General features: G+C 41.5%; 1 protein-coding gene across 3 annotated transcripts in view; it reads right to left on the minus strand.

Annotated features, from left to right (window-relative positions):
• Window positions 1-25,260, minus strand: part of Ci (transcriptional activator cubitus interruptus) — a 146,700-nt gene that overhangs the window by 52,097 nt on the left and 69,343 nt on the right. The window contains exon 1 of one of the 3 annotated variants that reach the window (XM_072008635.1): window positions 19,725-21,878. The exons of the other annotated variants lie outside the window; for them this stretch is intronic. The gene's annotated coding sequence lies outside the window, so the exon portion shown is untranslated. Of the gene's footprint in view, window positions 1-19,724; window positions 21,879-25,260 lie in introns of those variants that run through there. 3 annotated transcript variants of the gene reach the window in all.

A 25,260-nucleotide genomic window follows, 5' to 3' on the forward strand; every position in this document is an offset into this window, starting at 1 on the left:
TACATTACTTCTGTTCACAAGTATCAAGGACCTTGGCCCTTTTGTACTAATATTATTAATGACTGAACTCATATTATTAGAAGACTGCGGATATTTATGCAAATTCATATTTTTATAAATATAATCGAAGGAGTAGAACTCAGGCGGAAATTTGCTCTTCTCGTTAATTACTATAACAAGTCCTATAATTTGAATGTTTTATATATTTTTGCATAAAATGTGCATTATATGTATCCTTGCATCCTCAAATTTTCTACAAATGCATCGAAATCTACAATTCGATTATCAGCGAAATTTTATTTGTCACGAATCACGTATTACAAATGCTAATAAAATCTGTTACCGTGACAAGCTTGATGAAGTAAGAAAAGCCTCTGAGCTATAAGTGCCGATCGAACACGTGACAAAGATTACGAAATACTTCGGTATGAGAAGATAATCTTCTGTTTGGGTAACTATCGACGTAAATTTCAAGCGTCATCTGCAATCCGGAAACTTACGACTCAAAGATGCCATCTCCCGTGACTGCAGACATCCCTGAGGATAACAGATCTAACGATATCGTGTATTTTTTCTTTCTCGGCCTTCTGGTTAGATAGACGTTTTCCAAGGCGAGTAACGGTGACTGGTTTTCCCAGTCAGGTACACAGGAGAGATTAGGTACATGGTTCGACTGATAGAATCGCTTGGATCTGAGCGACTCGGGTAATTACGCTAGGTGAGTTATTTCGAAGGTTAAGATTGTTCTTATCTATGTTTGAAGATATAGAGAGAAGAATTGAAAATGCACAAACTCTTTGTGGACTTTTACTTAAAAATTGGTACAGCTGGTGATATATGATCCTCCGTTTTTCATTAATTTCTTAATTCCACTACACAAGTACACGATTAATACTCAACATTCTGAAGAAACAAATTATCCGTACTTGCACGAGGATCTGATATAAATTATAGTAAATTGTAAAGTAAATTTAAAGAAACGCTATTTGTAACGTGTCTATTAAGTAAACTCATAACTATGTGTACTTCTAATTTCTCACAATCGCAGTTCGTCACCTGAGCGAGCATCAAAGGAAAACGAAACACGTTTCACTTGGAACAAAAGCAAGATTCGAAGTAACAAGCAATATCGATTCCAACCGCACGCAGCCTCACCCTCGGCGATTCCCCGTATTCTACAACAACGATAGACAACGGATTCAATTGGGCGCCTTGCCTTCTAGGTGTCTACGTAATTGGCCAACGAAAGTCGTGAAGAAACTGTGGTAACAGTGGGAAAGAACGATTTCACGGTACTTGGCAGACGACTTGTTCTGCCTCATCGGGATCGCGGTGCGTGTCGATTACGACGGGTACACCATTAGAAAGACAGAAAAAAAGAAGAGGGGAAAACGAAGAAGGAGAGCCTGGTGGGCCGATAGAGACGGCCTGCCAATCGTCGTCCTTTCTCCCTTGCGCGAGTAAAGCGTGTTCACGATTCCAGACGAGCTCCTCGCTCTGGAAACCAAGTCAACAAGTCGGAGGTCTTTATTCGAATCAGGAACGCGAATCACGTTCAAGCCGGGGAGGGACACTGTCTCGTAACAAATATGCATCTCCCTCGAAACATGATGAATCGTGCTGCGGGGCTCGAACCAGTTGTGCGTCGCGTGCGAAACGCGACTCTTCGCTGCTTGGAATTGGAGAACTCCGCTAATTAAGAGCGTACTTCTCATTTTTTGCTTCATTGTTTCAATGGAAATAGAGTTTTCAACGTACTCTTGCATCGTGGGGAGAAGCAAGAGAATTGACAAGTAAATTAAGTTAATTAAGATCGAATCGAAAATACACTCAACACGAAACCATTTTCGTTGTAAACTATACTGTTACGTTTTTAATAACGTATAGGTAGTAAGAATCTTAGAAACGCACAATTTGATCATAACTAAAATCATAAAAAAACAAATAAATTTCTACTGTAACAAAAGAATTAATGGTTAATATTTATATTCGCAACACGAAATATGTAAAGCAACTGACTCTACCAAACACGCAATGCTGTTGCTACCATAAAAATATTTGATAAAGCAGAAAGCATTAGGCGGAAATATCGAAAAACAATCGAGTATCGGTTTGTGGATATCGATGTATTCCGGGGAAAAGCGAGGACGAAGGGATCGAGGTTGGAAACAGAGTCAATCAGCGAGGAGATCTTCATTGAAATCGCGGAGGCGAATCACGTCCTCGCCGAGAAGGGACATCCCCGTAACAAATATGTATCTCCCGCGGACCTCATACCCGGTGTATGCGACAATGCACACAACGACAGGCTGCACGGTTGAAATATACGGCGAGGCACACGCACCGGGTCCTACCTACGGCTACCAATGCCATCCAGAGAGAGAGCTCGTGCATCGTTTTCTTGGGGCCCACAGAGTCCGTCAGTGGGTCTAACTAACCAGCGTACACGTTCTTCTCGGGCCCCGACCTACACGTCGCTTATGCGTATGTGCTTCTAGCGATATGCGCGAGTTACCATCGATTGTTTCATATTTCTCTTACAAAAATTGACAAGCTAGACTCGATTTGTATCTTTGATATTTTATGACTGAGAATGGTTGAGACTTTAGCGATTGAAATTGGAAAAGCGATTTGTCATGATCTACTGTTTATGATTGATGTTCTTTTAGAAATGTTTTAAATACCAAATAATTGATTTAGAATTTTTTTAATGATAGCTGATAGATTGTTCAAGATTTAAAATGTCTTAATAAACCGACGTACTTCAAACGTTCTCAAACTATCGATTTACACGAGATCGTCCCTAGTCCAAAATAACCGACCAACCACGAAATTTGGAATACAAAATTTTTAATAATATTCCTGATAGTTTGGCCACGTCTTAAAAAAGTTTTAATAGACCAACCCTCTAATCATACCTGAAACCTTCTCAAACCATCGATTCACGCTGCATGGGCCCTAATCCAAAGTAACCAAGTCGGTTCAAAGCCTTTCCTACGAACGTGGAAAGAACTGGACCTTCTAACAAAGAGATGTCTGCCCCGTCGGAGTCCTCGAGCGCGGGTGTGTGCGTTCGTCCTCGTGATTACGTTCGTGTTACTTCGGGCATTCTCGTGTCCGAGTATTCGTCCCGAGGGGCCTTTAAGAGGGATTAAGGGGACGCACACGTGACGTTCACGGGGACCGAAGACGAGCGCGGTCCGATGGGTTTATAGACACGGTAAAAAAGACAACTATCGATGATTATCCTCCTGGCGGGTTCTCGCTAATTATCCCGGGGAAAACGATCAAGGCGACAAACGTTTTTAAACACACGAAACGAACCTGCCTGCGATTAGCCGCCAACAACCGATAACCATCCTCTCGTTTCTTTCTCTTTTTGCCTCAATCGATTCATCGACCGGGCAAAACGGTTCCGCCGAATCGCTGAACCATAGGCACCTTCACTTTGCCACCCGTTTGTAACGCCGCTTCGAGAATTCACGCTTTTTGCTGTTTTACTTCGATTACGAAGTTTTGGGGCCTTTTTTTAATTCGCTCCGGGTTTTGCCTTTTTTATGTAACAGGCGCTTAATGTCGTTACGCTTGTATTTGGACGAAATTTCAGAAGTACGGTAGAATACTGTTGTATAAATTGTATGGGGATACGATAGGTTTTTTGAAAATTTGTTCCGTGGAGGAAACGCTACGTGTTTGATGTAATAGACGTATCGTGCAGGCCTGTCTTCACGTACTTTTAATTTAAGTCACATACGAGCCACGATTGTATTTGATTCCCGAAAAACTAAATACCAATTATGTATTTTCGTATTAGAAAATTTGTAGAAAATACAAGCGTTGAGCATGATTTTCGTGTTAGTATACCACCTTCGATTATCTTCACCATCTTCATATCCATTTCATTCTACTAAAAATACGTATCAGAATATATTTACGAAATTTCTAAAATTCCAAAGGTATCTCATAAAGCATCAATAACAGTAAATTCACTGGATGGAACGAGCCGAAAGACCTCGTGGCGAGACTAAAAATACGAAGGCAAGAGCCGATACGGAGGCGATTCTTGAGTTAAATAAATCGTTATTAGGGAAAACGCATCTCGAGCGAGGCGGCGACTTATCTCTTAGTTAGACGCAAGCTTTTTCTTTTTCAGGTTGAGGGACCAGCTTCAGGTAAAAGGTGGAGCGAGATAAAGAGACGTCGTCGTGACAAGGTGAGAGAAAGAGAAAATTTTCGGCTGTTACAAGGTGTGGCAGGGGTCTACGAAGTACCGGGCATCCTACTTACTCGGAAGTCGTCCTTAATTCATGCCACGATGCCTTTTTCTGACCGAAGCCGTTCGCGGAAGGCTCGTCGATTCGGTTAGGTTCGTCCGACTAGGGCTACCGCGTCATCTCTATTATGCCAGCAGGACCAACGACAAAAACCTAAAACCTTGCCTATTTCGTCCCATGGCAAAGAATCTTGTCCATTCTTTGTCGATTGTATCCGAATTAAATACGTTGAGCGTAATTGCCATAACTGAATTGCTTTTCGATAATTTGTCAGAATCTTTCATGGCATAGAACTCAGAACGCTTTGTCGAGCTTTAATGTGTACATTTAGAACGCCTATTGATATCTACCATAGATCCAATGCTTTTCTGTTATTTCATTTGCATCGTACGCGTCTCATCGTAGAATACTAAATAAAGTGGAATTTGTTAGCCCTTCAACGTTTCGAAGAAAACGAACAATACCAGTTTAGACAAGAATATTGCGAAGAATTGATCGTTGTGGAAGAATGAACCTACAATGGCTAGAAAAAACATATTTACACATATTATTTTTCAATAACATTGTTTTATCTAGTTCTACACTTCATTTCATAGTATCAAATTATTCTAATCATATGAAGGTGCGTACTAAATGTTACGAAATTTGTTATAGCCAGACCTGATTAGTTAGTACATAGATGCAACGATAAATGTAGTAGCGTGCAAATAGCCCTTGTAGCCACTATATAGAAGGTATTGTCCCAGGTTTCACGTTGCGTATACACACTTTTAATTTGGACACATTATGTAGTCTTTGCACAAACACCAAAGCTATTTTGGAGCGGGCCATTTTGTACAATTTCCATCGAATTCCCACGAGAATCGAGCGTCGTATCGAAATGTACGAGAACAAGAATCAGGTTACTGTCATCAAGCGAGATCCATGGAAAGGCACACGCGCCGATTCTACGGGCTGCCGGTTCGAATCTTATCTCATCGGCTGGAGCCACGAGTTAGCTCTGGAAAGTTCACGTTGTTCACGGTGCTCGATCTCGAATCCCGTCTCTCGAGGGGACAGGGAACGCGAGACGCTCGTCGAGAGTCCGTGGAACCGGTAAGAACATCTCGGGCGTTTCGATCGTAACGCCTCGCGAACGTAACGACTCCGCATTCCGACAAGAAAAATGTCGACCGGGAATATTCCTGCTGCTCTTTCTCTCTTTTCCCCCCGTTGGTTCTCCGCCTCCTCCTCCGACGCCATCGTCTCCGTCGTTCGCGAAAGGAACACGCAACAAGGGAAGAAAGAAGAACAAGAAGCGGCCAAAGGAAAGAAGAGAAATAAGAAGTGTAAAGTGTAGAGGGTTAAAAGAGGAGGAAGCGACGCGTGAGCGCGAAGAAACGCGAAGAACAGAGGGACGGGAAGACCCTCAAGCTGCTTCACACGTGGCGACAGTCGCGACGTATTCACGCGTGCGTACGTATTTATAGCGGCTGGTACATTGTCGGCGGCCTTTAAAAAAAGAACACCGGGCTTGACAGCGGACCTGGGAGGAGGAAACCGACGGCGGATCTCGCTCGAGCTTGACGATCCGCCAGCTATGCCTCCAAATGTGACGTTTCCCTTTTCTGTGTATATTACGTTATTATACGTTGTCCGGCATAAGCGTTAGAATATATGGACTCTCTTGGAGTAATTAGTATTGTTAATACTGTTAACGCTGTAATTAGTAGGTCATAGATTCCTTTTTCATAATTTTACAATTTTATAATCTACATTGCCCTTGCACAGTAATTTAACAAGTAATAACGTTAGTGCATTGATTAGCTACGAACTGTAAGTTATAGAGTCTTTCTTCATAATTTTACAATCTTACATTATACAGGATAATGACTTGTGATTTGTGAAATTTCATTTGTTCTCTCCCGACAGCGTTTATCTTCTCGTTATCCTATCGTATATCTGTAATCTTACAGCACGTGTCCTTATAATGTAAAATACCGTATAAAGCAAACTGTGCATGCGTGTACATTGAAAATCTCTTTCTCTTGGAAAGAGTAAAATATAGGAGGCAATGAAGTCCCTAAAGAGAATTTGCGGAAGTTTGAAGTATGCAAATTTAAGAAACTCGAACTGTGTTGTGCGTGTATACAAGTTTGAATGTCGGATGTTTATAGACTCTTGCGGTACGCCAGAGTCGTTTATTGTCTTTTGCGGTGCGACTGCGGGCCAATGTGATGCAATGTGGGCTTTGATTGGGTGTTTGGAGCTGATTGTTCGGGGATAAGAGCCTCCAGTTGTAGGGACGAAGACAGGAAGTAATTAACCTCTCTAGATTACAATACCGCGAAGTATTGAACAAATATAGGAATCGTGTGTTTTATTTTGAAAACTGCAGCGTACGTATTCTACTATATTCTACTATATTTAAGGAGATTTATCCAAAAACAATGCTGATCATCTTCATATATTGAGAAGTAACACGCAATGTGTCACAACTTTTTAAGAAACACCATGAAATGTACAATTATCTCTCCCATCTTTTCACAACAAACAACGAAACAAGAAGAATAAATAATTTATTCTTCGAAGCATTTCAATATTTATTCAAGTCCACAAATTTAAAAAAAAAAAAAGAAAAGAAAAAGAGAAAGAACGGAGTTTACTGATTCATCTTCTAAGCGCCTCATTATCAACACAAAGTCGTAAACCCGTGTCCAGAATGAAACGTCAAAGTAGAGGAGGCCGAGTTGCCCAACCAGTTACAATTATCAAAAATGTCCTCAAAATATGCGATTACCTATCTCACCTTCCTACGATGAAGATGTTATAGAAGTTAATGATCTATCCTTCTGGAAAGTTTAGTGTCACTCAAACCGAGAAACATTTTAAAAGCAAATTCATTTACTAAACGCTTCAGACGCAACACTTCGCAACAGCGTGCTCAAAATGAGACATCAAAGTCGAGGAACCGAGTTGCCCAACCAGCTCGAGTAATTCCTCCAATAATTCTCTCGGTTTGACAATCGTTTCGTAACGAACAAGTAGCAAGTCCAATCGCCTCCGCGTATCTCCGCCAGTCACCAGGTTTTATCGTCCGATCGTTCTCCATGCGGATCCCATTTTAAGCACGACCGAGATCGTGACGCGTTTCGTCGTCTCGCCCCGGGGTCAGTCAATTAACAATATATCGAGCGACCATAAACAAGCCTCTCCCACTCTGTCGAGACTCTCCGCCACCCCCGAAATACTCACGTCTCCCATCGGCGCCGACTTTCCTCCCTCTTTTCTTCGCGATAGCCTCTCCCGGCTCGAAACAATAGCCGATTGTTTCGCCTTGTTTTCGCCGCGGCGCCGATTGTTTGGCAAACAAACGGGCCGAGTTCGCGGCTCATTGTTGCCCATCGACCGTGGCACACGCCTGCTTTTTTGCCAACTACCCCTTCTCGTTTAACCTCTTCCCTCTTCCATTTCATCCCCCGTCGAACATTGGCCACCAGTAGCACGCAAAATAATTATATTGTCGCGCAATAAAGTCCACGGGGTACGTCGAGTCGATTTACTTATGGTTCGGTGGATTTCATTGTGGTTAGAAACGCGGTGACAACGCCTCTTTTTTTGGACAAGAAGCCGCGGATAAGTTAAAAGGTTAGAGGGTTGGCGAAGGGCGATGAAAGAGAGGGTAGGACCGACTGGTAATTGAACGCGAGAAGTCGATCGAGACCTATAGGATATCGCGGTTCTGTCAACGTATTGACGATGATCGTTAACCCCTTCCGAACACTGATTAACGATGGCTTTGTTTCGCAAGGTGGAAGCAACGTTGCAGTTGGCACACGCCCGGTTTCGGGCTTTACGCGGTCGATGGAACCGCATTGAAGGGTGAAACAATGGCGATATTGAGATTAGATCTGACGTTTACACGCGTCGGTGAACCCTTTCTTCCAAGGGGTAGTTCTGCAAAGTCAATGGACCTGGCGTGCTTGACTTTAGCCTGGCTTGCGGTTGCAGAAGTACGAAAGATCCCGCGTTGAATTTCACGAGATGGTCCCTATGTTATGTTTAAGATTCTCATCGTTTCGTAACTTTTCTCTTCTTAATAATCTTAATCTTTAGCATGTTTCTATTTTAAATTCGCGATTTAAATGCTAAAATCTGCAATCCTTTGCAATCAATTTACATCGTCGGATTCTGTAATTCGAGCTTTTTAACATTTTTTTTCTTTTTTTATCTTTTTTTTTTTTTATTTGACAATTTTGCGAAATCTGAAGAAATTACGATAGGCCTTTGCTCGGTCCTTGATGGTTAATCGTTTTAACTTACCCTCGACGAAACCCTATCACACACCGTTTCATCAGAGAACATAGAGAGCTTCACCTTAAAAAGTCTCTTTCAGCGGGATGTCAATGAGAGGAGAATGATCGAATCGCGTGCGTTTCCGCTTCGCTTGTCTCGAATCCCCGAAAAAGAGACCGCGGTGTATTCTTCTCTCCTTCGTCCTGCTCTTCCAACGAAAGCCGCGTTAACGGCCCCAAACTGGTTGTTCTAAGCGCCAATTGCTTTCTTTCTCGTATCCCTCGCGACCGCAGAAACTGAACGGGGAACAAAGACGATCTGCGGTGGCGCGGCGCTGCGAGGCGGCCGATTTGCATACAACTCTCGCGGAACCGTCGAAACGAACGGCGCACGCGAAATGTCTTTATACCAGGCGCTGACTTTCCGCATGATTTGCCTCTTTCACGAAGTCTATTCGAGCCAAGACGCAGGAGACTACTCGCTTTAATGGGGCGAAACAATAAACAAACGATCATAAGCGGAACGCGAAGCTGTTTGAATTTTCGTTCGATCATTTTCCGCTTGGTTTCGCGTTTTCTGTTCGATATTTCTAATAAAAAAAGTCGCCATTGGTGGCGTGTGGTGTTAATTGTCCCCTAGTGAGACAAACAATTCGATTTTTTCAATTGGAACAACAGAAGCGGTGTTTGATGATCTTACAGCGTTTCCTTGACTCGTTCGTTGACCAGTTTTTCTGGTATTCAAGGGGTTGAAGTTTGTCGAGTTGGATCGATCCTCGAGGAGGACCACCTTCGTTCGCGAGAATGGCACACGCCGGGATTAATTGTTTGCATTGGTTGGGAATAATCGAAGCGATGATCGGGAAAATCCAGGGGTTGAAAAGCGGCTCGTGGATGATGTTTACGCTCGGGTTGGTACTTTTTGTGATCAGGAGGCGAAGAAGTCTAAATAATCCGTTGAACTGACGGTTTTAGTGACAGCGGTTTCTATTTTGGTTTGTGGACAGGTAAAGGGGTAAATTTCGTGAAGGGTTGGTTTCAGCTCGACGATGTTGTAAGTTGTCGCATTGAAATGTTAACGACAGCGTTTGGGAAGAATCCTTTTAGTTCCTTCCGTTTTCTGATGATGAGAAATAAGAATAGAATTTGTTAATGTAGTAACTAAGGAAAAAACGGATCTATAAAGAAACCGACGAACGTTTGTTTGCATAGCGAATACAGAGGATAAGATGTCCATTAAAATACTCCTTTATGCTAATAGAGAAGAAGTAGTTTTTAAATACCTGTTTCTAGAGACTCATTATAAATTCGAAGTATATGCTACTGTTGTTCGTATCACCGAAATTCAGCTACCGAGATCTTAATACGACGACCAATATCGAGTTACGAAACTCAAAAACACCTACATTTACCGAAAGATGTTTTAATTCAACCTAAATAATCGCTATATTATATAAGTTATTATATATTCGATTACATATTTAAAGGTAATTAACACATAGAAAAAGAATTTTTTAAACTCGCGTATTAAATATCAAAAATTTCCAGCTCGTAAAAGAATAACTATGTAAATAATAAAATAGACAAATAAATAAATGGATGGCCAAGTGAATTAATAAACAAATATTTTGTACATCGGGGAAAATCGTTATTCACATAATCGGACTAGCGTCGTTCGAACGAAATGTCGAAATGTCTTGAATCGTACGACGTGCTCGCAATTGCCCGCGTTGCTCGAATAATTAAGCCATACGAGATATTCGAGATCTCGACGCAGCTCGAATATTCGAGCTATGCACGGCTCGCTTTCTCCTGTATACACATGGACAGCTCTAGCAGTCACACATCATTTCGATTCGAAACCATATTTAAAAGTAATGGTACGAAAACCAATGGCACGCCCTGGTCGGAAACGCGATCGATGAAGCGATTATGACTATCGTATGTGAAACGTGAAACTACGACTACGTCCACAAGTTGATTTTGCAACTGTTCGCTCGTTAACACCAATTTTTATTGCTTTCTGCGCTTGGTCCATTTTTTCTTCAAGATAAATGAGGTTTTAAGTGTTTGGAAATAAGATGTTTATGCATAGCAAGCGTAATACATAAACACGATAAAACATTCGATTAATATATCTAAGCCTTACGCAGCAACCAACATTTTACAGCTGTATCAGTCCGAAAATAAGTTTGAAACCTCGATATTTAAAATCTTTTCATAGATTTTCCACGAACGTAAAGATACCTAAGGGACAGAGATCCGAAGCGGATACATTTCTACTAAATTTTTATTAGAAAGACAAAAATTGGTAAAATGGATACAGAAATAGATATATCTAGAATATTTGGCAAATATTCTAGACAGATTCCGTCAACGAACGACGAGGATATGAAAAATCTGGCGCGCAAAACAATAAGAGAAATCCTGTCATTGAACGGCGCGGAGCTTCAACTTACGTCACTTGCATTTGGATCGCTTCGATCCAAAATTTCCCGACACCCGGCTGACCGATAAATCACTTTGAATTTTTTCGTATGTCGCATCTCTCACGCTCGTCGCCAAAAAGGCGCGACACCGAGGACCAAATACCAAGGTTTCCCCAATTAAACGAGATCTTTTGATGCGACACGAGCACGACTCGTTAATAATCCGTGCGCGGAGGAAAAGCACGAGACGGGATCAAAGCGAATCCCGTGGACGTGTCTGGGAAAATACACGAGGAGGGCGAAGCGCGAGCAATCACGATGATCTCTAGTTTGCCAAAGATAATTGCAGGTTGTCCATCGGCTGCGAGCATGATTCGAAACCGAGCGGAGGTCAGCCTCGCAAACTTGTCCCGTCAGAATTAAGAGATCCGCGTTCATCGCGTAATTTCTTCATCCTGTTCAGCTTCCACGACCTACAGGGCCCTGTGTCTTCTTTCTTTATTTCCACCCTCTTCGTTTCTCTTCTTTTATGTATGTGTGTGTGTGTGTGTGTGTGGTACACAAATTCTGAAAAGTATATCTTGATTCTTGAGTATCTTGATTATGGAAGGTCGAAGGTTTTCTGGTATAACGGAGGGCATGTTGCAATTCGTTTCGAGCTCTGGATGGCGAGAAGACGTCGGCGACCCGGATAACTTAATTGGTTTGATCTTTCGCTGGATGGGGTTTGTTGAAGGGAGATCCGGGTTCAGAAGGAGAATGCATTGTTTTGTTTAAAATAGTGATTTAAGACGATAAATATGGATTAAATGGTTTTCTTCTCTTTAAAGTAATAATTTGACTTTACATCGAGAGTGATTTTGTCATGTTGCAAAATTCATCGTGATATTTTATGGATTTTGTGATCGTCGATTGTTCGAAATATTGCGACAGTGATCTATTTATTCGTTCATTGAAAGAAGAATAAATCTTGTATCGAAGCTTTTTTATACACTAATCTACCAATTAATAATAGATATCGGTCAATTGACAAGTTACAAATTAGCTGAATCAAGTTAAGGCGTTGTAGATCCGTGAAAATATCTACGTGCTAACGTTTTTGGTCGTTGAATACGGTCTATTTATACAGCTGACTCATAGTCTTTATAAGCATCCAGAATGGAAAAATTTGAGAAAACTATTTTCTTCTAAGCGTTTCTTTTGGAACGTTAAGTTTAACCAATTCAAGCGTCGATGGACAGTTTACGAACGAATTAAAAATTTCAAGTATCAGATTGATGTCCATGGTGGTTTTACTCTTTGTTTACGAGCGAACATGTTTGATGAAGAAACGATGTTTTTATTATGGAAAGTTCGGACATTAAAATGTTTAATATATTTCACTGCCTAAGAAATTGAGCCGTGCAGAGAATTATCTGCGAGATAGCCGACAAGCAACCCTAAACAAGAACGACAATCAAACGACGACGGAGCAATAACGAAAAATGACAACCACCCTACGTAAAGACAACAAGGTAAAGCAAAAAGAAAGAATTGGCAGAACGGTCATTAAAAAATGAAGAACCAGCTCTTCATGTAAATTTATATGTTTTCGGTCGGAAAGATGGTTGAGGTGGGGGCTTGTCAGTCTTGGCGTAATTACCTCTATTAAAAGAAGTATAGGACAAAAACGGTCCGGGACATCGAGCGGCATAAAAGCGCAAATTACCCTTTCGCTGCATTAACGTCGAATTAATGAGTAATTTAGCGTGATCCCTTTCCCTCGTCCTTCTCATTTTCCTTTCTCCTTTCTCTCTTTCACTCGCGTTCCTTCGGTCCGGGAATAATCGTCGTTCATAAATCGGAACGATGATGCGGCCGACACACAAGGGCGACAGAGAAAGGCAAAACGAGGGAGGGAAAAAGAGACACGATAGGACAAAGAGAGAAACTCGAGGGCAGTGGTAAGAGCGAGTAGGATGGAGCGCGCAAAAATAAATACAGAAACCGGTGTGCGTGGATGGTGATTCTTAAAGTGCGCAGTTGCAGCTGCCGATGGTCGCGGGATGCGATGCCGCGGAGAGACTTTTGCGATCGCTTTTGCCCATGCAGTCGGAGAGTTTAACAACCAGTAATTGTCCGGCCTGGCCTGTCGGAGCCGTAAAATCCGAGCGAGAGCAAACAACCCGTCGTCTCGCGATCTCTTCCAGGGACGGCTCGCGGCGCTTTGACGCCCGGCGGATTAACTTTTGCCAGCGATCGCCATCCTCGTCACATTCGTGTGGCGTTCTCCCTTCTCTTCTTCCTTGGGATCGTTACGCGTTCACCGAGTAATCGAGGGTGGAAGAAAAAAGGGATCTGGGTTAAAGTATTCTTCGTATCGTGGAATGCGGCTCGAGTTTTGCATTGCCATGTTCAAAGGATTCTTTGAAATGAGGAAAGAACATAGAGAGACGATGGTTTTTGTTTGGGGATAATAGCTAGGAGGAAGCGTGTATTTTTTAAAGTGACTTTTGTTTCATAGATATAGAAATAGGTCTTTGGTTTAATTAGTCTGAATTCCTTATTATATTCTTCGTGTATTCAAGCGTAAGAGATGGTTGGTTTTTGTGAGCGGAATCGTTTATTGGCTCCATTAAGGAATTATTAATTTCTTCCTCTCTAATCACAAAGCGTTAAGAGACTAATAAATGAGGGATAGTAACGGATAAAGCAATCATTTCTAACTTGATATTTCTTATAGAACGTTCTCATTAGAACACTCTAGGCTGCATACCTAATGAACACTTCGTAAATACAAAAACGTGCAGCTCGTAGCCGATCATAAATCTTCCATCAAACATTGCTTAATTACGCCACAGCTCGCCTCGATATTTACCGCTTTCCACGATCAATTACTCATTTCTGATCATCCTCGTCTCGTAATTTCATCGAAGACAACCCGGCCGATTCATTAATTACTGTCCACCGAATTTTTAATCGTTCATCGTCAAACGATGGGTTTCGTGATTTCGATCGTCGAACGCTGGAAGAAGCTCGTACAAGTTGAAAGAAATACATAGATTCGTTGTTCGATTGTTCGTCGATTCTCAAACAGTTTGTATTATAGATCATGGCTGCCACGAAGAATCGTTTCGGTAGCCTTGTCCCTATCTCTTCATCCTTCGATTCTCTCTTTTTCGATGGTCTGATCGTGGCAAAAGTTTAGACACGATCGTGTCTCATATTCGCGAGAGCATGTCCGAACGTATGTTCGTTTCTTCGTTCTCGTTATACCAACGAAGGAATGCACAGGGGCGCGTAGATGAAGTCATCGCGTCGACGGCGCGTAGTTTATGAACTGTTGCTCGGCGTTGAAAGCTCTTGGAACCAAGTCTGGAAGGCTTTGCGCGGCTTATTTTAGAATTCTGCGCCGGAATATCACTTCTCCGGTAATTTCGTAGATTTCGAAAGCAAACGAATGCCGAAAGTATGCTTTTTCAGGCGAGAATCGTAAAACGAAGGGCGCGAAAGGTAATCATAGAGACGTTAGCTTCGTTCGAGTTCCTATTTCGATTTGCTTCCGAAGAAATTTACTCACAAAACGCTTGATAGCGTCATTTTTATATTCTCTCCTATTTCCGTCTATTTAGAAATTCGCTTTACTTTCTTGTCTGTTTATCTCGTATTTTCCTAACATCTGCACGAAAAGTTGTCTCCTCAAACGTCAATAGACCATCCAATCGAACTTCGTAAAGGCTGCACAAGATACAAGCAAGATTATCATCTCCAACAACGACCGATGTTAAAAAGCGCATCGTCGATGTCGCTCGTCTATCATATAATTTGACAGAACAAGCACGCTGTTGCTCTGGAATGTGCGCGCAATATGTACTACGAAAGCACTCTCAACCGAAACCTAATCCAACTCGTGTACGCGCTTTTCATTCACACGCGTCTTCGTAAGCGCGCAAAGTGGTCCGCAGGGCAGATAATCGTCGCCGTTTAACATAATCCTTAGACACGTCTATTAACGTCCGTACGAGCAGTCCGCTAATTACTGGAGCGTCCGTATTCGAGCAAGTGCGAGCTTCTGCCCGAGTCGCACGCTCGCGTGTATTCGCGTGGCGTGCAAAAGGGGGCGAGGAAAGTCCGCGACGCGGCGATTAACATGTGGTAACAGGTAAACTCGTTCGTACATGCGCTCGGATACGCTCGAAAGATCGATCACGTCTCGCCAACTTGTTTCTTTTCTCGCCCAGTTTCTTCCTCTTCTTTTTTTTCTTTCTCTCTCTCTTTTAAATTTCTTTTTTTTTTTCGTCGTGTGTTTTATATTTGGTTTTGCGTTACTTTTTCATCTTGTTCTCCCTTGTCGTTGGTGGCGAACAGCAAACGTGGCGAGGCTACAAACCGGAATGATATCGAGGGACGGGGAAATTAATGAGTTTTTATTGGGAGCCCGACCATTCTTCGTCATGCACCGTATTATGGATGCAAATAGGATGTAATTTCATTAAAGGGACGTTACTTCGAATTACTTACGACCGCGCGTCGATCGCCCTCTCCCTCCTCCCCTCTCTTCATCCTACCCCTTTCTTGTTATGCCCACCGCGGCATTGCGCCGCTCGTAATACAGTTATTTGCGATTTTAGCGGCCACCACGATGAGAATTATAATGTCCCCGAAAGATTGATACGGTCTACTCCCGGCTTCTGGTTATGCTGGTAGCGTGCTCTTGACAGGATCGTTGAATCATCGATTTTTATATGTATATCACGATGAAAGATCTCGCGTGATGTTTTTTTTTTATTAATCTGTGCGAGTATATAAGCTTTGCATTTTGTAAGAATGATTTTAATCGATCCGGTGATCTAGCACTTTGTAGTGGAGTGATCGTTTTTTTTTTTTTTTTTTTTTTTTTGTGGGACGTTAACGAGATTGTTGTTTCTATGAACATTAGTCGATCGATTTTATTATTTTTTGAAGAAGCCTGTTTCTTCATCAATGAAAAAATGGAATATATTTTATCCTGGATAAAATGGAATCCTCTAACTCGCTAATTATCAAAGATATTAACCCTTCTCGGTCATCGAATTTTCATTTCTATTAGATTCCCAATAGTGTCAATTAAATTGATTTAAATCAATTTCAAATTTATTATCCCGAAACATTTTCCTTTTTTTTTTTTTTTCAAGAATTTTTTAATTTCCTCCAGTTTCAGCATCTAAGAAACAAATTATATGCGAAAGAATATTTCTTTCGCTGAAAAGAAAGAATTTAGGTTGGAAAGTGTGGAAATCAGTGAACTGCTGGATTCAACGTGTAAAATTCAATATCATCAAGACGCGATGAAAGTCAAACAGTCTGACAATTGCAATCATCATAATTTACACGGTTCTACTCTACTCTACTCTACTCTTTCTATTTTTATCGTAAGCATATGCGGAGATCTAGGGAAAGTTTCAGTGGAGAATGAAACGTGGGAGGAAAACTCCTCGCGATGTTTGCTCGGGCGCTACAACGTGCGTGCCGCGCTATGCGTCATTATCGGACAACGAACGCAATGAAATGAGAGAACTGGTTCTCCCGTGTTATGTCCATCCGTCTGTACGATTGCCCGCCGGCACCGGCGCGGCGGTTCCTATTCGTTGCGGAACCGCGCCATTTTCTTCCCTGCTCACTCGTCTTTTGTCACCTTCACGCGTTGCTTTAATCCTTTTGTCACGGATTCAATATTTTTACCTTTCAACTACCTTCTCCAAATAATTAATTTCAACGTCAAACAAAGAATTTCTGCTTTAAAGCAAATTTCTATGTAACATTGGTGATTTATATTGGACATTTATTTGTTAACAATACTTTGTAATTTCTTTGCGACGGAAGCGCTATGTAATTGTTCATTTACTTTTCGGCAATTAATCTTTGACTCGCAATAGACGAAATGCTTATTAGAGAAGTATTTGTAAAATATTTTGAATATAAATAGTAATGGGATATCGATTGAATAGAAGAGGTTTAAGTTCTATTTATAGAATATAGCTACGAATATATAGCTACGAAATATGTATGATACGTGACAGTTGTTAATGATGCATTCTAATATTGACCTAATACTGTGCTGGAAATCTTAGTGATCGTTAATGGTAAACTTATGGTTGTTCACCGATAACTTCTATTAATAATTCTTTCTGAAAATTGAAAGAAGAACGATGCTTAAATTACGTTTTATATATCCACATGATATAAGCTGATTGGAAGATCTAATCGCGAGGAAGAGGAGAATTTTGGCTCGAAATTTCCACGATCATCCTCACCACGAAAAACATCTTCATCGGGCAACGACTAAAGGGGTAATTTAATAAAGAGATAAGAAAGTTTACATTCGATAATGCAGGAAGCGTGTCTTTTGATAAAACAAAGATCCAGTGACCAGCGTACACGTTGAGGAATTTTTGCTTGCAGTTTATTACCAGCGAGGTCGGCACGCTGAATTTCTCGAATATTACATTATATCTCGTAGGATGCGTTCAGAACCTGTTATCTTGTCCGATAATTGCGGCAAATGTTTATGACGTTGCTTGGATAAATCCTTATTCCCCCGAGTTCCTACCGTGAAAACAATGTGAACAAAGTCAACACGTGCAATTAAGAAATGAGGCAAGCTTTATCGAACGAGATTATAATTGTAACGAATAACACTGGCGTACGTTATCAATTATAACGATCGTAGAACGTTGTGAAAGTCGACGCGAGTAATTTCCGCCTCCTTAAATGCTCTTATCAACGAGATAACAGGTTCGATCGCGATATTCGAGTGGTGTATCGAACAAAACTCTTTCGACGAGCGCCTCTTTTTAATTCGAAATTGCCTTCCTCGAACACAGACCGCCGCAATTATCGCATTATGCGTTATGGATGGTATTCTTAGATTGCTTAGAAGTTATTTTAATTCCAAATACGGAGATTGGAGTTAAAAAATTTTACGGTTCAAGTTTCGCAATTCCTATTGTTACTATACATATATAACGCTTTTCTTTTTATCAGTAAGAAAGAAAATTACACGTCCATTGTTAAAAGAAAGTACCAAACGTATCTCAGACTATTAATTTCTTCCTCGTTTAAAAATTCCTAGTATCCTAATTCTCGATTTCGAATGTCATACATCTACGTTGAAAGGTAAGAATTGTTACCCAAACGTCGTAATGTTATAATTTGATTTGGTTAATTTCTCCTTCGTTTAAAGGTCTCCATTTTCCCAACTCTCGATTCCAAATATACACCTTCTATTCTCCCAGAGAACGTAACCCACGTCCAAACATTCTAATATTATATCTTTTGAAAAAAGCCAACAACAGAAATGCAAATCGCCATAATTAATTTCTTCTTCGTTCAATAATCCCCATTGCTTCGACTCCCGACTCTAAACATCCTGTTCCAGCAGAAAATGAAAACAACTGCCTAACTCGCATCATTCAAAACCCATATGACTCTTTCCAAGATTCCACGAATCCTCCGAAGCATCCGTCACGGCGTCGTCCTATTAGTACTTGGAAAGGAAAACCGACGACACTGTTCATTCTCCTTCGTTATTGCCTTTTATGGAAATGCAGATCACCCGGAATAATTTCCTCCACGTCACGTTACGCGTTCTCTCGTCGGTTTTGAAAAGCTGCAAACGACTATGTACATCGTTTTTCCCTTCGTGAACGTCTCTCGCCCTCGTCGCCCATTCTTCCTGCAGCCGGTCATCTCCATGACAATAATAGAGATATTTCTCTCTCTCTGTGGCGCTGGTCGGCTTCGAATTCGAGAAAGCAACGCCTTGTGTCCCTTTTCGGAACGAAACTCTGAGTCCGAATGGCCAGAGAGCAACGGCGAGAATAGGAATTAGGAATTAGGCGTCTCGTGGCTGTCGAAACGGACCTGGTCCCTCTTCTGGTGAAACTCCGCCGGTGGAAAGAATAAGAAAGAACGCTGAATAGGGTTCTGTGGTCGGTGCGCATACCTGGACTCTCGACGATCACGAACGAAATGCTCTTCCTCGTGCATCCAACAGCACGAATATCCGGGAAATTCCGGCGAGAAAACACGAGCAGGATGAGCTTTGTTGTGCAACATTGCGTCAGAGAATGGTTAGGATATATGATTCGGTTTTCCTTCCAAGCGCGTCTCATGTAGATTTAGTAAATTTGAGGATTGGCTAGACTTTTGTCGATTGAATTACGCTTGAAGATCGTTTGATCTCGATGGTGAAGAAAAATGATGTTTTTTGTTTCTTGTTGACAGTGTTTGGTGTTTTATATTTAGAAATTCTCAGGCGCAACTTTTAGTTCGAGTTAAGGAAATGTGTACAATGAGAGGGACGACTCTTCAAACAACAAGCAAGAAGCGTTCGTTTACGTGTATAGATGTCAAGTCATAGCCTATTCTCTTACACACGCGTACTAACTTCGGAGTAAATTTATGAATTACCAAGCGTGTCATTAGAGTCGATCTTCATCTTTTATGACTGATATTATCAGAAAATGTTTGGAAATATTCGACAGTATCGTTTGGAGATTTCACGATAATAAAACAGAGTTCTAGAAGTTTGTGACACTGTAAATAACGATTGGAAATATATATAACTTTCATGCGTAAAAACTACATCGGACGCTTCTATCAATTTCAGCCTCCTTCAAAATCAGCATCTATTGTAGTAAGAAATCACGTCGCTCTTTTCGACATCTATATCACGTAACCTACGATAACGAATCTAGCAATTCCAAGAAGAGAGGATGATAACTCACCCTGTTTCCCCCAATGGGCGATCTTCACATCTTCAACTCCATCAATGGTATAGGAACGAAAACGAACGTTAAAGAACCAGAAGCTGTTTTCCTTCACTCTCGGTAATCGGTCCCAATCAGGCGAGTCTATCGAATCGAGAAATCGAGGGTCGATCTACGAATCACGTGGCGCAGCATCGGACATCTTCATCTGGAACGTGTCCGTGCGCAATTCTCCGAGACTCTCCTCTGGAGATCGCGTCCCTCCTCCCTCGACTCCACTCACGTCTTATATCCTCGCCTTTTCTACGTCTCTCCTCCTCTTTCTCTTTCTGTTCGCACAACTCACGTCCGGGCAATCAGGTATGATTGGCTCGATCCACGCTTTCGCACTAACCACTTTATCAAAGCGTCCGTTCTAAATAAACCTGCATTTGATTACAGCCCGTGCCACCTTGTCGTTATCGTCCCTTATACCATCTCCTTCCTTCGCACCTTCCGATCGAATCGTTTCACTTCACCGCCGAAGAATTATCTCGTCGTTTATCCGGCTGCAACCGATCATCGGCCGATCGTCTCACGGAGAAACAAACCGGTCGCCCCACACCACAACAATTTCTTTCGATCCTGTGATTTACCGAATCGCCAATTACGAATTACCTCGTGAAACCATTTTCATGGGAACAACCCAGTTCAAATGATAATCCAAAGTGAATATACACGAGTATAATTCGAGTAATCCAAAGAATCTGTAAATGGAATTTAAGAGGATCGTTTGAATCGTAGGTTTACAGGAGAATCTTCGAGGAACGACGAGGAGTTCCTACGTTCCACGAGCCGTCACCGACTATTAACAATCTGGACGATCACGTCAGCCAATCCTCGACTTGACAGGTCCGCGAGCCTGACAGACGCCCTCGGTTCCCCTACAACACACGATTCCTCCCACGGAACGAGCTTTCTACCTCCGACACTTTCCAACTTCACCAATCAGCTCCTTAGAAATCGATCCCTCCGAATCTCTCTTCTTCTATTACTTATATATTATTATATGTATATCTTTTTAACCGCACTTATCCTCGAATTATCCTTCTTATCGTAAATCTTCCTCGCACAACCTCCATGTAATCTTCGTACACGCTTGACGTCAATGTCAAACTACGTCAAACTACGTCAAACGACATCAAACGACATCAAATATGGTCAAAGAACGTCAAACTGTATCGGACGTGATTAAACTCGCGGCACACGTTACGTTTCCCATAGAAACTCCTATTTTCCTCGTACTTTTTCGATGCTTAGAGGATCGATTAGATGAAGCAGGAGCAAAACCTGGCGATCCAGTGTCTCGTCGACGATCGAATGGTTGCGTGGAACCGGTAGGACTCTGCTTATTCCCTGGCGGTCGTCTGGCTCTGGCGGTGCCGTTGGACGAGAGGAGCACACGACACGACGCTTGGATCGAAATAGTGTTCGTAGTGTTGGCTTGAAGCGCGTCGGAACACAACTGAAGCGGTAGGACCACCCAGTCGGTCGAGGGCCCCTGCCCCGTCCGGATACAGTTCCCTCAGTATACCGTGCAAGCTCTCCCACTACCGCCTTCTGCCTCCTCTCCGCCACGCTATACTCCCTGATTGAGCTGGACTCTAGCAGGTGCCTCAATGTCTTACTCCGGGGATGGAAGATTGCTTTGGCAAGGGAGAAAGAAAAGAAGAAAGGGAAAGGAATCGAGAGGATAGGAAGGAAGCAAGAAAGAAAGGAAGGAAGAAAGGAAGGAAGGAAGGAAGGAGGGAAAGAAGGAAGGAAGGAAGGAAGGAAGGAAGGTTGGTAGACTACCTCCGAGGATCGTGTCTGATGCCTGATTGGAGAGGGTGGCAGGCAAGGTAGACGCCAGTGATGGAGAAACTCGGTATTTATTAGGGGGTTCCTGCCTGCGTCCTCATTTATCCCGTGCATACGGAGATGAACCAAGAGGAGCGTGGCTTGTTCTCGAACTTGATGAAAGTCGGATTGCCGATCCTTCAGTGGAGAATTTGGAGATTATGTGATCGTGGGTGATTTTCAGATTTGGGGATTATTTTGACTCTACTGCTAATGAATTGGAATGTTGTGTTCGACGATACCAGGTTTTTAAATTAACGATTTATATGGTGGAAATTAGTTGTGATCGTGAGATATAATGTAATAATAAAATAATAATTAATAGTCATACTATTTCTACTAGGAATTTGTCCGATTCATCTTCGAATTTATGCGCATTTAATTTCGGTGTCATCTCTAGCGATCTTCGTAAGAAAAAAAAGAATATTTTGCAAAGAATTTAGCTTTCTAACTTTACCTTTAATATGATTCTATTGTTTCGTGGTTTTATGGATTCATTTTCCTTATTAATTTATGAAAAAATATGTTTTTCAATCTATTCCTTCAAATCTATTGCTTTGTTTTTTAAATGGCTAAAAGTTTAACAAGTTCCATAGCATATTGTGTTACGTGCAATCGATATTCATAAAACACGTGCAACAACTTTCTTCCCTATAACGCTGTTGCCTTCACGTCGTAATTCTATGATGTACCGTGCTCCGTTTCGTGATCCCAGCAATTTGATCTTTAATTCTTCAAATATTAAAAATATACGTACAGTCAGACACGAAAACTGCTTCTATCTATTCCACGTTCCCATATGAAACAACGTCATGGAGGATAAAAGAATAACTGATTTTCAAAGTCTACTCCTTTACAAATACAAGAAAATTAAACAATAAAAATGTATAAAAGTAAAACTAGGATTTGTTGCTTTGTTAGAAATGAATACGCTCTTTAATTATACGTAAACACGTATGCACTCTAAATTCTTGAGGATACTCTGCACTTCGATCGACGTTTGTATATTTTACGAGAATCTTATCTCGGGTTTCAAGTTGCAACAAACTAATTAAAATTTCTGCTTGGATATATCTGCGCATTTTTATCTTCTATAGAAACTACGTATACATTTGACCTGTATGCAATAACTCATAAAATCTACACCGATCTAAATGACAAAAATTCCACGTTCATTCCTTAGCAACCACACGACATCAAACGATTCGCATAAACCATTCGCAAGAAGATACTGACGTCGAAACTCGTAAACCTCAAACTTCGCTCAATTAAAACACCGCTCGCGAATTTACGAGCCTAAAAAACATCCTGTTTCGCTCTATAGTTTCCTATCGATTCTTCCAATCTTGGATCTTCTCTTGTAGAACGTGACACATCCAACGTGCACCTTTGCCACGGCGAAAAAAGCAGAGGAGACACACCAGTGGAGAAAAGAGGAGAAAAAATAAGGAAAAAATGGTGAGCAATTAACGCAACGAATCACAATCCGATCTTATCGGCGGCAGGGACGATCGTTTTAAACGATCTTGTCCCCTCTACCAACGTGAAGATAACGCAGAACGGATCTTGAGGATTTAAGGACTGTCATTAAGGCGCCTCACGGTGATGTCTCCCTTAATGGGCGTCGTTAAATTTGCATGGGGCTTATCGTACGTCGAGATTAAAGCCGAACTCCAAGGAAAAACCGCGTTTCTCGCCTCCGACCTTCGGGCTGCTCGTGTTCGAGTTAATTCGATTACACGGTCGCGCTCTAAATATCGCGAGGGTGCCCTTCGACTCTCGTTCAAGAGTAACGATAGGGGGAGATAAAATGTTTGGCGATAATTTGCAAGTCCGTTGCCCATCGCTCCTCAGTGAGTAATCGATTTCCGATTGCGTTTAATTGCATTTTCACGAGACGCCTTGTAGCCTTCGCCGATGGTGCTTGTGATCATATTTCGTTTGATAAAACGGACGATAAATGTCTTTTTTTTTTTTTGTAATATCTGTCATGATACAGTGGAGAATTTAAGATAGAGCTTTTTAGGCAATTTCAAGTTTCAGCTTTCGAGGTTTCCTTTTTCCGAGTTACTGGTCAATGATTGGACCGTGGATGTATTTACGTTTATTTTATTTCGTATATTTTTATATATCATGTATATTTTATACTTTCCTGGAATCTTTGGTGTTTTATAAATGTATAAAAATCTGTAGTATATTAATGAGTTGAACCTTGCAGAATATTTAGTAATAACATCCTCCTGGCCTTAATTTTACACAAATTTGTAAATTTACTGATAATTCCTTACGATTTAATGTTTTCCTTCTCTTATTCGTAACGTACTTAAATATTAAAAAGATCCTGCAAAATAAATAAACAGATAAATGTGTAAAAAGTAACAGTTATCTTTGCGTAAATGATCGAAAAGTGATCGCAGGAAATACAGCGTGAAATTCACAGGAAGGAACACGAACTCTCACTGAACACTGCTACCACGTTGCTAACGACAGGTAATTCATTAACTATGTATCGAACGTCGTTCGGTGAATTTCAATTAAGGATTACGAACGTGATTATTCCCATCAAATGTTGCGATGAATATTTCTTTGGGTAATTGCAGTTCTTTCCAGAAAGAAGTCCTTAATTGAATTATTTATCTCGACACGAGTTCAACGAGAGACGCAAATTCAACGAATTACGTTGTTACCGCAACACGTTTATTCACCAAGGCACTTCTATTCGTTCCGTCGCGCTGACTACGTTGTCTTCGTAGCAGTGAGTGACGGTTATAATTGAATGCATCTTAATCAGCTGTTAATGTAACGTCTATGTAAATTATTTCTGTTAATAAAGTTAGAAGAATGGAATTATTAAGACTTCGTTCTTCCTAGCTTGCTTCTTTTACACATATTGTGAGAAAAATTCCATCTCTCTATTAATTACACAAGGTTGCGGTTCAAGTGTTATTACCAGCGAAGTTATTAATTAGATGAATATGTAAAATCACGAAAGAAGTCTGACTGAACATACTGTAATACGAAGAACTCTTGTAAAAGGAAAAAGACTCGATAGAATCGAAAACAGGTAATAAATCTACGAAAGACCATATCGCGAAAGCACGTCCCTTCTTTGTAATCTTCGTGCATATGTTTCAAATTCTTAATCTCAAATTACTTATAAATTAATCAAACATAAAAATTATTTAATCTTCACTTTCATCCCTTACTCTTATTCTTATTATTTCTATCATCCATCCTTATTCCTTTGTCTAAAATCTCAAAAATGTCGTGCCCAAAATACCCAACCAATTTTCTCTTCAATCTGAGACGTCCATTCTCCCATCCATGACAAGCAAACAATCTCCATCTCGCGTCTCCCATAAACAGCAAATTGCCCAGAGCCGGGCAACTCGATATTTCTCCGAGTCAAGTATCTGTCGCATAGGTTCCGCGTAGTGCACGCGAACCCATCAAAAACAGCGGCGCGCATAAAAGCCATGGCCTCAGGCACCGTTCCCAATGGTAAATCACGGCACACCCCCGTGGGGTCTTCTATGGAGGCGGCGCGGCGCGGCGCGGCGTGGCGTGGCGCGCGCGACCGCGCCGTTAGTCGCGCTCATCGAGGAGTTTCAGGCTTTTCCACAATCTCGATCGGCCGTGTGCAATTTCGTGCGCGACTTACGTGCATGAGCGTGAG

Source organism: Bombus fervidus, chromosome 8, assembly GCF_041682495.2.
Source record: "Bombus fervidus isolate BK054 chromosome 8, iyBomFerv1, whole genome shotgun sequence".
Classification (NCBI taxonomy): Eukaryota; Metazoa; Arthropoda; class Insecta; order Hymenoptera; family Apidae; genus Bombus; species Bombus fervidus.